The 15,174-nt window shown below is 35.5% G+C and overlaps 1 long non-coding RNA gene across 1 annotated transcript; it reads right to left on the bottom strand.

The window, feature by feature from the left end:
* Positions 1–499: 499 nt before the first annotated feature.
* LOC117322026 lies at positions 500–14,172 on the bottom strand. The gene is made up of 3 exons (XR_004531450.1): positions 14,112–14,172; positions 2,053–2,528; positions 500–1,596 (listed from the first exon to the last, which is right to left on the bottom strand). It is a non-coding gene; the product is annotated as an uncharacterized LOC117322026 (long non-coding RNA).
* Between the last annotated feature and the right edge of the window lie 1,002 nt (positions 14,173–15,174).

Raw genomic sequence — 15,174 nt, 5'->3', positions numbered from 1 at the left:
TGAACCACGGACATTGTCAATTTGAATAGCCCACACTTTTCCATCTAATGGAGGACTAAACATCTACAATTTCTGGATGTACATGTTTATTATCACAATATATGTCCAGAAATGTTATAGTTCTTTGAAAAAGTTAGCCATTTCATGTTTATCTTGGATCTTCACAGAGTTTTCAACAAATTTTGTACATTCTCAATGGCATCGCACACAATTCTGCATTTGATATTTGTATCCATATTATAAAATGCATTTCTTTTGGATTGGCGATTACTCATAATGATGTAATATCAAATTCACATATTCACTATATTTACTACCAATGTTAATTATTACACCAACAATCGTCAAAAAGTTGAGAATTGTCACGTTTGTAGAATTCATTGTTTAAATCCACTAGTGCATAAATTACCGAAATAAAGGGCAATAACTCTTTCAAATATCTATGATATATATGGAGATTACCTTGAGATAATGAATAACAAATGCCGTGTTGTTTTCCAATCTGTTTATTAACAAGGAAAATTTCAGGTGCTAGCATACATGTTTTGCTAGAAATTGGGAGAGCAATGAGAGCATTCAAAAAATGGGAATAGAGGTTTGTGAAGAAAGAACATGTCTCCCCTAATTTAATATCAGCCTTGATCAGTTTACAGAAGATCCAAACAAGAAATTATTGGAACTAAAATACCATAGGCTGGAGCAAGATCAAAGTACAAAAAATAAATAATGGCCAATCATTTTTGAAAAAATAGTCAATCAAAATGCTCTATACATGTATATCATGATTATAAAGCCTAAAAGTTTCAAGGAAATTGGTCAAAAAATGAAGCAGCTAGGTGCCTTGAAATAAACAAAGGGCAATAACTTTTGCCCAAAAAAATATAAAAATGACGAATTAAAATTCCTTTCAGGAAATCAACTACATATCATGAAAATAATGCATACAAAAAATTAAAGATTGATAAAAATGTATATCATCCGCAGAAAGAAAGTCCGGGCCCCGTTCTTCTTCATTGAGTGATAAAGGTTTACAATTTTATTTGTTTTAAAAGATACAGCCTAGCTAGACAAGAAACTGATTGAAACAAAAATTCAGTTATTTGACCTTCTGTATCAAGGTCACAGTGACCTAGCTAGCAGCTAGTTCTGCCAAGACGTATATACGATTTAGAAGTAGTTACCCAGACAAGAAATTGTTGAAAGACGGTACAAATACAAAGTATTTCCATACTTTTAAGGGGAGACATGTACAGAATGAGGATGTTAGCCAGCCCACATAAACATAGATTTATGTGTACCATATTTATGTTGAATAAATCCCCTGCCCTAGCATTTAAGTTTAGTATCAAAATTTGGGGAGTACTTTTTTTTTTAGGTTAAATCAATTATTCTGCAAAAATGATTTGGCGGGGGAATGGCCAATTTTTAGGCATGGGCTTATTTGCCGATAAATATGTTAAGCTGTTACCAGTTCTGCCACGGGGAGGCCTCCTCAACAGAACCACCTGAAACAGAAAAAAAGGGAAAAAAAAAGAAGAAGATGGTCTGGGTCCCGTCCGACCCCGTCTGATCCCGTCCGTTCCCGTCCGATCCCGTCTGTGGAATAAATATAATAGCTTTTATTAGATCAACTCCCAGTAAATTGGAAATACTGTTAATATTACGATGTTACATACACTGTATGATACAGCATTTACATGTTTACTATCAATTGCTGCTAAAATACACTTATCCCTTCTAAGAAATGTCCTCAAATTAGTATAAGAGAATAAGAGCTAGCAAGATGTTGTAGAGTTTATTTTTCTCTGAAACTGCAAAAAATATATTGGATATTTGTTGTGTGTGGCGCCATTCTTTTTGAAGTGAGGGATTGGTCTTACAAAAATGTAGTTGACACGGGAGGATTGCCTGTTTCCTATTTGGACAGGTACATGGGAATACATTTTTTATCACAGGTTCTTTAATAAAAAAATTCTTTTTTTAAACACTTTAATCTGAAATGAAAAGTTTTGATTGTAACCTTGTGTTGATCGTTTATGTTGCGATACACACCTGGGGTTTGGTGGGGCATGGCAGTCCGTCCTTATAGCCGGGATTCTTCAAGTTTACGCAACCTTGACTCCACATAGACTTCAAACCAATAGAGATATCAGAAATCACAAGATGACTTGTTCAAGTCTCAACTAGATCTGTCCGTTCCTTCCCAAGTATTTAACCCAAGACACAAACAATCACCCAATACAAGATTTACAAGCAATAACAGTCTGACACATGGTGGTCCATTGGATTACCAGGCCTGGACCACACAGACCTGGCGCTCCAATCATGACGCTGTATTGCTTAACTTGTACCAGATTCATGTCTGTGCCATGAGTTAAACATTGTGAAGGAAGTGACGGAACGAATTGAGAAATGAATGAACCATCTTGAGATTCCTAAGACCCCCATTGCTAATTCATCTATCCAGAGCTAGATCACGCTCGCTTTAAAACCCTGACCCGGTGAATGTCCTGACGTTAGACATTCCCCTGCAAATAACATTCTCAATGTTATTTTCAAATCTTGAAAAAAATCAAAGTCCTGAAAGTACTGTAGGAGGCGTTAGTCAGATGTAAAAGGAGATATTTGAAATAAAGCGAGAATACAAATTAAACTGATATCAACATGACTAAACATTTCCACTTAAGTGTGTCAAACCAACCGGACATAATGGTTTTCACAGTCCTGATGAATGTAATGGTTTAGACTGTTCCGATATACATAATGGTTTTAACCATCTTAAAGTTTCAAACCTACCTCTAAAAGTAGTTAAACATTTCTTATTTCAATCAAACCTTTACTTAAGAAGTCAAACATTTTAAATTTTTTCAAATCAACTTCTACTTAGGTACATGTCATTAACATTCATACTTTAAACCATCTGTTATATTTAAGTAGTTCAAAATTTGCATTTATGTGTTTAAAACAAACTTATATTTTATAGGCCTGGGTATTAGAAATGTCGAAACAATATGATATGCATTTCGATAAGTTATAACAATATACAATTATTGCCCTTGTTCCGGGTTGACATGAATATTTGACCACCCGAGAGGTGTCATGTTACCCGAGGGTAAAGAAAAGTTTTTAAGAGGTACCCCATCGTCTTTCTGGACCCGGCATAAAATTCTCCCAGTCGAACTTTCAATGTATGGACGTCGAAGTTTTCACAATCCTTGGTCTAGGCCTACCTGTTGCAGATAGGAAATGTCTAAAGGAATCCACGGCCCCATTGATGACCCTTTTGGTGTTTTTAGAATCCTTTTCTTGCAATAATTTCGCCAATTCCTCCTCTGTTGGCAGACGATAGCGTCCGCCAGCAGCCATTGTTGTTGTCAAGCAGAATACTCGGAACTCCTCTGATTCGACTACTTTTGAAGACGTTACGGAAGAGAGTTCCGAGTTGGGGCTCACGAGAGGGTGACATAACGATTTTGGAGGGCTCACGAGAGGGTGACATTATGATATTCAGAGGGTGACATGATGTTTCGAAAGCGACAGCAAGTCAATAATGAATTATTTGGAAAGTTGTGGTTGACATAACGATTGTTTTTAATCACGTGACATGGTTTTCACTAATCAGAAGCTGTGATACAAGTCTGAGGTATAATAATACACGATATGTATTGAAAATACAGGGAATGTCTGCTACTTTTTTTGTTGAAAGTGTGTAATGTCTTTCAATATCTTGTAAACAAAATTGTTTATTCCTTTCTATTTTGATCTTAGAATAATATCAAAATTAGATTGACGGCTTTTAAAAGTTATTACACTTTTTTTTCAACAAATATCTCATTTGTTACGGACAATTATTTTAAAATTAGATATCAATTCCATCTATTTTAATAGATCCAATGTCAATATTAACAATAAACTGATTTGTGATTTGTTGCTTTTTAATTTACCAGCAAGATGTAGATAATAGCCTAGTAGCTATAGGTACTGTATATAAATATACAGCGTTTTACATGCAAAATATTGAAGAAAACTTTCATATTTGATATCAATTCAATATGATTGTATAAGTCCCTTGGGGTGGGGAAAGAACCCTGGGCCTATTTTTACATCAGGATTGTGTTCCATCTCTTGGTCAATTTGGCTTAATTGACATAAATAACTTCTTCTCTGAAACTAAGCAATCGATATAGCTCATACTTGACTGGTAGCATCATTTTGGGTAGGGATTCAAAATTGTAACAAGGGCCCAATGGGCCCAAATCGCTCACCTGCAATGCAGTGATCTTTTCATATATGGATCCTGCAGTTATTTGAAAGCATGCTACAGGACCAATATAATAATGTCTCTCTGCACTTTGGCTTTTCACTAAAAGTCATTTAAAGATTTAAGCATACTTGATCGACGTGACCTTGAATGCGAGTCAGGGTCATTCATTTGAACAAACTTGGTAGCCCTTTACCCCAGCATGCTACAGACCCTATATTAACTCCATGGGACTCTTGGTTATTGAGAAGAAGTCGTTTCAAGATTTTAGCCTGTTTGGTCCCTGTGACATTGAATGAAGGTCAAGGTCATTCATTTGAACAAACTCGGTAGCCCTTCACCTCAGCATGCTACAGACCCAATATCAACTCCCTGGGACTGTTGGTTATTGAGAAGAAGTCGTTTAAAGATTTTAGCCTTTTTGACTCCTGTGACCTTGAATAAAGATCAAGGTCATTCATTTGAACAAACTTGGTAGCCCTTTACCCCAGCATGCTACAGACCCAATATCAACTCCCTGGGCCTCTTGGTTATTGATAAGAAGTCGTTTAAAGATTTCAGCCTTTTTGACTCCTGTGACCTTGAATGAAGATCAAGGTCATTCATTTGAACAAACTTGGGAGCCCTTCACCCCAGCATGCTACAGGCCAAATATTAGGTCTCTGGGACTCTTGGTTATTAAGAAGAAGTTGTTTCAAGATTTTAGCCTTTTTGACTCCTGTGACCTTGAATGAAGGTCAAGATCATTCATTTCAACAAACTTGGTAGCCCTTTACCCCAGCATGCTACAGACCTAATATCAACTCCCTGGGCCTCTTGGTTATTGAGAAGAAGTCGTTTAAAGATTTTAGCCTTTTTGACTCCTGTGACCTTGAATGAAGGTCACGGTCATTCATTTGAACAAACTTGGGAGCCCTTCACCCTAGCATGCTGCAGGCCAAATATTAGGTCTCTGGATCTGTTGGTTATTGAGAAGAAGTCGTTTAAAAATTTTAGCCTTTTTGACTCCTGTGACCTTGAATGAAGGTCAATGTCATTCATTTGACCAACTTGGTAGCCCTTCACCCCAGCATGCTACAGACCCAATATCAAGTCCCTGGGTCTTTTGGCTATTTAGAAGAAGTCGTTTATTTTTTTTTAGCATATTTGACCCCTGTGACCTTGAATGAAGGTCAATATCATTCATTTGACCAACTTGGTAGCCCTTCACCCCAGCATGCTACAGACCTAATATCAACTCCCTGGGACTCTTGGTTATTGAGAAGAAGTCGTTTAAAGATTTTAGCCTTTTTGACCCCTGTGACCTTGAACGTTATTCATTTGAACAAACTTGGTAGCCCTTCACCCCAGCATGCTACAGGCCCAATATTAGGTCTCTGGGCCTTTTGGTTATTGAGAAGAAGTTGCTTGAATGGAAAAGTTGACGCCGGCCGGCCGGCCGGACGGACGAGGGACGCCGCGCCACGGCATAAGCTCACTTGCCCTTCGGACAGGTGAGCTAAAAATGGTGGGGTTGACCCCTGGGGGGGCAGGGTCAAAAGGGGTCAATTGGTTTCTCTGTTATGGATATAACTCACATTGGTGTGGTAGCAATCCCTATGGGGTTGTACCCAAAGTCAATTTCATTTCATGGATTAATTGCACAATTTGGTATAAAACCAGGTGAGCGATACAGGCCCTCTGGGCCTCTTGTTTTATCTGTGAAACCATTCAGATCCCAACTCCATAATCTTGCTGGACACACCTTTTGAGCCAACAATTGAATTGCAAATATGGATAATTTTTAATTTTGGCAAGAAAACATTCTTTAAAGGGCATGTCTGCATCATTTTTAATAATTTGCCCTTGAAACTTCGCACACACCTTCATAAGAGCCGGTTCTTTAAAATGTGAATGAAGGTCAAGGTCAGAGAGATAAACTCAATATTTGTAGCCAGTCACACATGTTACATGTATCTGTTTGCCAAATATCCAGCCTTCATGTGTATGTGCAGTTTTGGGTCATTTTTTCATTTTGGTAGGAATTTCTTTTTAAAAGTGCCATATCTGCGTCATTTTGATTATTTGACCTTAATACATTGCACACACCTTTAAAAGGGCCGATTCTTTAAAATGTGACCCAAATTAATAATTTTGAAAGAACTTTGAATTTTTTTCATCATTTGACCCCCGTGACCTTGAATGAAGGTCAAGATCAAATATAAGTATAACATTTGTAGCCAGCCATACGTTATCGATGCGCCAAACATCAAGCCTTCATGTGTATATAGATAAAAGAGCAGAAACCTTTATTCTGCAATTTTGGATTATTTTTTAATTTTGGCTGGAGAAAATAGCTTTATGATTCTTTTCCAAGTGCCATATCTTTCTGCCTTATTTTTATCTGATGACAATAAAATATGCACATTCTGTTTCAGTGGACTATGTTCTTTCATATGAAATGAAAAAAATAATCAATTTGAGATTTTTATTTTTGACATTCGAACCCATAACAAGTCGTTGGCCTTGACATTCTCTGACAATATGTCATTGAGAAAAGTGTGCCCTAACCACGTGCTAACCAATTTCCAATGAAAATGAAACAAATTATGCTAAAATATGTGTGATGAGTTTCCTATATAAACTATAGTAAAATGTATCCTCTCCCCAGGGAGAATGTGACACATAGGGGGCCATGAAATTAACAATTTTGATAAAACAGCTTAAGAACCTTTTGTACACCATTCTGCGATATCTTGGTCTTAAGAAGAAGACCGACGCATGACGACAGATCAAATTATAATGGTGTATATTATGAGCTGAATGTCAAAGGATTGTAAACTCTGTACAAATTGTATTATATTATCAGGCAGTCAGCCTAAATGTATGTTTCATATCTACCATATCAGAAGTTTGATGTTTTGTACGATATATATATATACTTAATTTTTACACATACATTAAATGAGTTAGCTACTTTCATAAATTAAGATGTTTTTTCTAGAGTTTACTAGGCCGGATGAAATATGATCATGAGCAATCAGTAGGGTCAATACGAGATTTGATAAAATGCCTCTCGTAGGTCAACCACTCATGATCACTCAACTTCTTTTTGTAGGAGTCAATATTATATGTACGAGAATTAAACTCTCGCGATGTCTGTTGCACATAAGTACAAAGAAATACATTATCACTTAAGCCGAAAAAATTCACACTTAAGTAGCAATAACACATAATAGTCGAAAACCCAATATATGTGATCAGTGATAAGAAACAGTACTTTAAGCATTTTTGGCAATTTATCCTGAAACAGCTATAGCCTTCCATATCTGACATCCCACAGATTGTTGCTTGTATATATATATAGTTTTAAAGTTCCACATTGGAAAAAACCTAAATGGTTATACATGAATTCATAATAAATAGAATTATTGACAAAAAAGTTTCATTTATTTTCACACTTCCTGGAGACCAATAAGGAGATTGATGATTATTTTAAGGGATATGTTCGTGACATGAAAATCAAACATTTTTAATTAAATTTCAAAAGCAAATATAGATTTATTTTGAAAGTTATGAGGAATATTGATATTTGAGAAAGTCTTATATTATATGGATTTGATATCGATTGCCAATAGATATACATGTATTTATCATTTTACATGAAAACAACAAAAAGTTATATTACATTAAAACAACAAAAAGTTGTACTAATAGGTTAAAATGCAATTGGTATACATTTTGTTAATCTACAATTACTTTGTATTGTTTAAATATTCTATGTAATACAAACATTTCACAGCTTGGTGCATACAAATGTATATATATATATATTACATGAAAACATTTGAAAAGGTTGAATCGTGAGCTGAATAATATATAAATAAGACAAGCTGGTTCAATAATAATTTAGCATTTTCATATATATTACGAGCGCGAGTAGCTACTGCAGTAAACCTTATCACAGAAATCCAGATTCTGTATATTGTCTCTGTCGGGGAAGGTACAGCACAAATGACCACCACAACAGATATGTGCCAGTTTTCTTAGTTTTAAAAAATAGACGATTGAATTCCATCACGCCATCACGTAGGTCTACCGATTCATGGATTTGAAACACAGGGACTTCGATCAGTTATCGCAGTAATCCGAAGGGTTCTGGGGTTGATATCGCCTTAAAGCTGATTAAAGTTTGCATATAGTATATAGCAAGATCGTCAGAAAATTCGGACTATAATCGCAGTAGATATTGTGATTTTGTGGTCTGGCCAGGCTTGAACAACTTATCGTAAACAGTTTCGTCCTAAATAAACAAACACTTATTTCAGTGGGTCAACAAACAGATTTAAACTTTATAAGCAACTTGCCTTTAATTCATGTTGATAGATATTAATTTCTAGGGACAAACATCATTTTGATGCTTCGTGTAAAGCCCGTGTCCACGTGCCTCCATTTTGACAGAGTGCTCGCTCAAGTAAACAGACGGAACACGTGATCGCTAAATATCGGACTAAATCTCATAAAATCTCCTGAACAAACTACAAAGTTGTAAACAAAAGAAATGTTGTTAGCCAAAACCTGGAAGGTATTATGAAAATCAGGAATTTGTTTGCACTTGGTTGTTATGCCATCTTTATTTCTAGTAGTTAAACAAGTGTCCTCTGTAAGGTAACGTCAGAATCTCGCAGTTATCTCCCTTCAAACAGTATTTTCAATATAGATTCGCAAAAATCGATGCAGGTGTAGATATTTACAAGACATTATTCTTATTGTTTATTCAAAATAGTTCCTGAAATGTTCAAAACATTATCAGCATAGTTAATACATTTCTGTGCACATCTACTTTGTATGACGGACTACAATGACGTGCCTCATACTTGGAACTAATTATAAGCAAATCATTACCCCTAGTTACAGAAATTACCACCAGGTCTCAAATTCCGGGCTTCCGCCGAAGAGAAATTTATACTGAATATACCTTTTTTCATGTAATAGCACTTTATTTGTAGTCTTGATAGTTTTCATAAATGTATATATAGTTCAACTACATCATATATGAACCGAAAGAAACTGTGAAAGGAAATATAACGAAAATGAAAGTGAGAGATTGTGACGTCACAACTCGTAGGTGATTGTAATATGGCAGGCGTAAACGCCTCCATAAAAACCAAATGTCCAGGGTATCATTTCACGAAGCTTCGTAACTTACGAACGTTTGCAAGTATTTACGAAAAAGTTAGGCAAAACTTACAAAGTTCTAACAAGTGCGTTTCACAAAGGTGTTTGTAACTTTTTTTTCGTATCTTGCGTGAAAACCATATGGTAAAAATATACCACTCTCTATCTTGGAGGTAAAAAAGGACGACATTTTTAACTCTTTACCACTTAGCACTCCCTATACTTTACCACCTAATGACGACATCTGACGCCCCTACCTGTAACCCTAATGACGACATATGACGACATTTCAAATTTGCCACTTTTTTGTAGAGCTCGCTGACTTACCTGTAAATATGAGTTGAAGTGAAACTTTATTTTTGGATTTGCAAACTGTAATTCAATTCTGGAGACTCTCATGATTAATTTGGTGTATGGGAATCATATCTTCAACAATAAATTCTTTTCTTCTCAGTGTTTTAAATCATTAATTAATTTAAATTTTTCAGTTAGCTATTAATCATTCTAGGGCTTCACCAAGTATAGCTTTTGGGGAAATAGCAGGGGCGTCATATGTAGTCATTAGGTGGTAAAGAGTTGAGGTGAAAATTGTACGCCGGTCCTATTCTCGAGTCCCGTACACAGACTATGAACTTGATTTTGTTCTATCAAAAGAACCGTATTATGGATGGATAAAATTTTCTATAAAATTTCTATTTCATATTGTTTATTTTGCGGTAAAATAAACAGTAACAACGCAATTTCCAGATTTTGCTCAATGCCCATAGAAATACGGAATGTTCTTAAAATATATTAACTGTTGGCACAGTCTGCAATTATGCGTACAATTAGTTTCATGACAATGTGTATTTTGCCGGCATCCCTCCTTGACATTCAAAACGTGGTTTCCACCTCAAAACAATCACTCACAAGGCATAGTTGTTCTATGTTAATTTGTCAAAGAGTAAGAAGTCATTTTCTGTTCCAAAGGGCATGCTTGCGCATGATTTTAAATTGTTTTCGTAAGTTGCGATGCAGTTGATGGGTGTAGTTGCACAAGGTTTTGTGAAATGCTTAGTAATTCGTAAATCTGCCTTAAGCAAAATTCAAAAGTTACGAAGCTTTATAAAACTATACCCAGAGGCCTTATTGGTCACCAGAGATCTTGTCTATATGCGAGCATAAGAAACCAATATTTAACATAGTCAAACCTAACGAAGCATAATGGACACCCAAGGGACAATGCAAAAAGTGTTTTTATAGAAAGGTATCCTTTATGTAGAGGATTACTTTGTTTAACAAGTTAAATTAGGAACCAAGCAGGAATAGTTTTATTACCGTTTACTGTATATATCTCCTCAAAATAAGATAACAGAAATTATTAATTAATTTTCGAGATTCATCCAACTAATTTAACATACACAAGGTTCATTATGTACCAAAAAACATCAAAAATAAAAACAAGAGGCCCAATGGGCCTGTATCGCTCACCTGCCTCTACACAAAGTTGCAGTTGATTGAGGTCATTTCTACAGATACTATGCTGATAACAACTTTATTTAAATATCAGAGTAAGCCAGGTTTATTGGCGACTCTTGGCTCTAAGCATGCTACAGACAGGCCCAATATCAAGTCCCTGGGCCTCTTGGTTATTGAGAAGAAGTTGTTTGAATATTATAGCCTATTTGACCCATGTGACCTTGAATGAAGGTCAAGGTCATCTATTTGAACAAACTTGGTAGCCCTTCACCCAAGCATGCTACGGGCCCAATATCAAGTCCCTGGGCATCTTGGTTATTGAGAAGAACTTGTTTGAATATTATAACCTATTTAACCCATGTGACCTTGAATGAAGGTCAATGTAATTCATTTGAACAAACTTGGTAGCCCTTCACCCAAGCATGCTACAGGCTAAATATCAAGTCCCTGGGCCTCTTGGTTATTGAGAAGAAGTCGTTTGAAGATTATAGCCTATTTGACCCATGTGACCTTGAATGAAGGTCAAGGTCATTTATTTGAACAAACTTGGTAGCCCTTTACCCAAGCATGCTACAGGCCGAATATCAAGTCCCTTGGCCTCTTGGTTATTGAGAAGAAGTCGTTTGAAGATTATAGCTTATTTGACCCATGTGACCTTGAATGAGAAGAAGTTGTTTAAATGAAAAAGTTGACGCCGGACGGACGGACGGACGGACGGACGATGGACGCCGCACCACGGCATAAGCTCACTTGCCCTTCGGGCAGGTGAGCTAAAAATGAAATAAAGTGCATTTCTCTCTAATGATTATGACTTCTCAAGAGTTTCATTTAAAATAAATTTTCTGAAATCCATGTAGTGATTTTATTTGTATATAAAATTCATTGAAGAAAGAAAAACTGTTGTAAATAAATCCAGATTGAACTTTTCCCTTACTATATGCTATACCCAAAGAAAGTGGTGGCTGACAATTTAAACCATGTACTTGCTTGTTGCATCCATTCAAATTTGCATAAATAAAATAATTGTCTACTGTCCCCATTAGAAAGGTGTCAACTATAAACATATTTACATGATTTTCATTGGGGATTCTTTGCACTGTCCATTATGGACAGGTGTCTGCTATACACAGGTTTGACTGTATGACTCGTGACCTTGAAGGTACACATATAGGCCAAGGCCATTCATCTTAATTAACTTCATCAAAGTATGCTACTGGACTAACATCATAACACTTGATTTAAACTGCAAAGCGCCGTAACTATTGCAACCCAATGTTGAAATAACTCCAGATGTTGTGAAGCTTACAGTATACCAAATTTCATTGAAATCTATTCACATTCATGCAATTATGCTCAAATTGGCTTCAAGGCAACAAGAGTCCTTTATGTCTAAATGTTCACCTGATAAGGTAATTATTGCTCTTAGCTTAATTTAGACATTACATGTAGATTTGAATTTCAATTTTCTAATTTCACAAAAACTATTTCAATATGTTTTAAATTCAAGTTTGTAAAATTCTCAAAATTTCCTACAAGCCCAAGATCCTATTTTTTTGCTAGCCCTGATAAAAAATCTAGCTCCATGCACTTTTGTGACTTTCAGTACATGTATTCCAGTTAACAGTATGTTTTTATTGAAAACAAATAATTTTGTTCAGTCTTTATCTGTTTTCTGTGTGAATATAACTCAGTTTTTATCTGCAGTTTCTCTGTGAGTATAAGGTTACAACTATACAACTATTGCAAAAGAAATTAACTGTTCAGTATAAGAAGTTTACACGCACAATAATAATTAGAAGATTGATATATACACATGGATTTAAGTTTTCTGGGTGTATATTTTCTGACAATATTAATACCCATATATGAGAATTAATTTCAGAAATTTACAGCTGCTAATTTGATAAACCAAAGCTTGATTACAACTTACAACTATCATCATTTCTCTCAAATAGCTTCTGGTTTCATGTCAATAGTGCACTTGAAATTAATTAGTCATCCTAATCCACTACTTTCTAGATATTCTATTCCATATAAAAAAATAATTGTATTGTTAGGAAATGTCACTTTAACATTTATACTAAGTCTTATTACTATGAAGATAACAATATTCGAGCTAAAAGACAAAAGCAGATTTTAAAGATGGCGGTCCTGGAGGCCATCTTGAATGTATTAGGACCTGTTACTAGTCATTAATATCTGTTCAGGAAATTTTACAGACGATGGAGTCTGCCCCATGACAGACTCAGACGAGCTAATAAATCTGCAAAGGGCCATAATTAATTAACATGTACAATTATCAAGCAAAATACCCTAAATATTAATATTTAGAAAGATTCTTTAAGTACCCTGTGAGATATAGTAGTATAAAAATCCAACTGTCCAAATTCACAAGTGTTATCAGAAGAAATGTGGGTTGAAATTCAGAATTAAAATTTTTCAAAAGTATGTCAAAGGTCAGATCAAAGTCAGCAGGTACATCAATGTAGCATCAATGGAAAGGTCTTGTCACAAGGAAAACATCAAATATGAATGGCCAATCTCAGTCAATTATACCATCTTTACTGTGTATAAACCCAGGGGGCTAGTTAGTGCACTAAAAACGAGAGGATATTTTTGGGCGCCATCTTAGAAATATAGAAGATATCTTATATATATATATATATAAGATAACTCGCTACATTGATGATCTATAACCAAACTATTTTATTCCATTCAGATCTTCAGACAAATTACAGATGACGGGTAAAATTGTAAAAAAAAAAAAAAAATTACAAGGTTCGGAAAACATGTTATATAATTAAACACAGACAAATAGAGATATATGAACCATTTTTTCCATTCATGTTCTATTTTCACACAAGTAGATATAGGCACCAAGAAATATTTTACAGAACATGTACATCTGTTTACTAGCATGACTGGCACTATTATGGTAGACTACACAAGCTTCATTGATAATGTCTATGGTTTGTATAGTGTATAGGCTATCAAAAATGGGGGATGAATTTATTCCCAAAATATGGGCTAATACCCAGAAAAATATGGTATCATGTGGCCTAGGTTAAAAGTTTAAAGTAGGTCAAAGGTCAGCAGATCAGCAAATGTAGTACCAATAGAAAGGTCTTGTCATAAGTATCATAGATAAGTTGTATCCTCATTAGTATTGAACAACAGCAATAAAACTTCAAAATACCTCTATTTGTATCTAGATCTTACTGTCTATAAGCCTTACCTGAAGGACATGGCACTCATGCTTGTGATGCAGCCAAAGCGTGGATCTCGCGCATCTTACTGTTGAGAGAAATCAAACTAAAATTAGCACAAAGTAGCAAAAGCAGGTTTGGGTAAAATTTGGTCACAAGAACAAAGGCAAACTACTAACTTTCACCTCATCTAAATATGATACAGCTGTATTTTCGTATTTTTAAGTTGTTTTCTCGACCATCGCAAACTTACTTTTTTGGCGGGAAAATATGAATGTTGATAAAAAAATTTAAACAATAACCATAGCACTAAGGTCCACAATATTAAGGGTCGATATGCCTACATAGTTTTCTAGTAAATTTGTTACATCTCATGCTCAACGTAAATAGGAGAAGATAAATAATGTTGCAAAACAAAACAACAAATACATATTAGCAGAGACATATATTAGACAACTAATGCGCCTCCTTATCAAACAACTTTCTGAAAAAAAATGGTTAATGGAATGGGAAAAAGACTCGTTACTGGCATATAGACGTGTATACAATCAGAGTCACTCGTTATATTGACAAACAGACGAGTATAAAATCAGGAAATATGATTATCAAAATATCTTACCGAAACAATAGGTCCTTCTGGCTTGACGGCAGCGGGAAAACTAACGTTGAAGTCCGTGCAATATCACATCAGGATACCCATTGCCTAGCGGAATTTCATTGGTCAAAACATTTTTGCCAGGTGGGAACCTTAGGGGAAATAATCTCGAAACATATATTGTCAGGAGCGACGTGCCATTACAATCAGCACAATCCAAGGTTCGTCGAAATAGAAGGGGGTGAGGGAAACACGTTTTAATAACAAAAAGCATACAATATCTAACACCCAAAGCCCCAATATATACTCGATCGACTCAAGTCGTGCAGACTCTCCCGTCGCCGCGGCCTCTTGTTGTTCTGTCCGCAAACCAGATCGTAATTGCCCAGAATGGTCCCATACCAGTGATATGAATCATGATATGTTGGTTGTGTTCCGTACCCATGAATACTTATTTTAAAAAACAATAATCATCATCATCATCATCATCATCGAAT

The sequence above is a fragment of the Pecten maximus genome, chromosome 2, assembly GCF_902652985.1.
Source record: "Pecten maximus chromosome 2, xPecMax1.1, whole genome shotgun sequence".
Taxonomy (NCBI): domain Eukaryota; kingdom Metazoa; phylum Mollusca; class Bivalvia; order Pectinida; family Pectinidae; genus Pecten; species Pecten maximus.
Note: the sequence above shows the minus strand (reverse complement) of the source record. Positions and strands in the feature narration are given on the sequence as shown.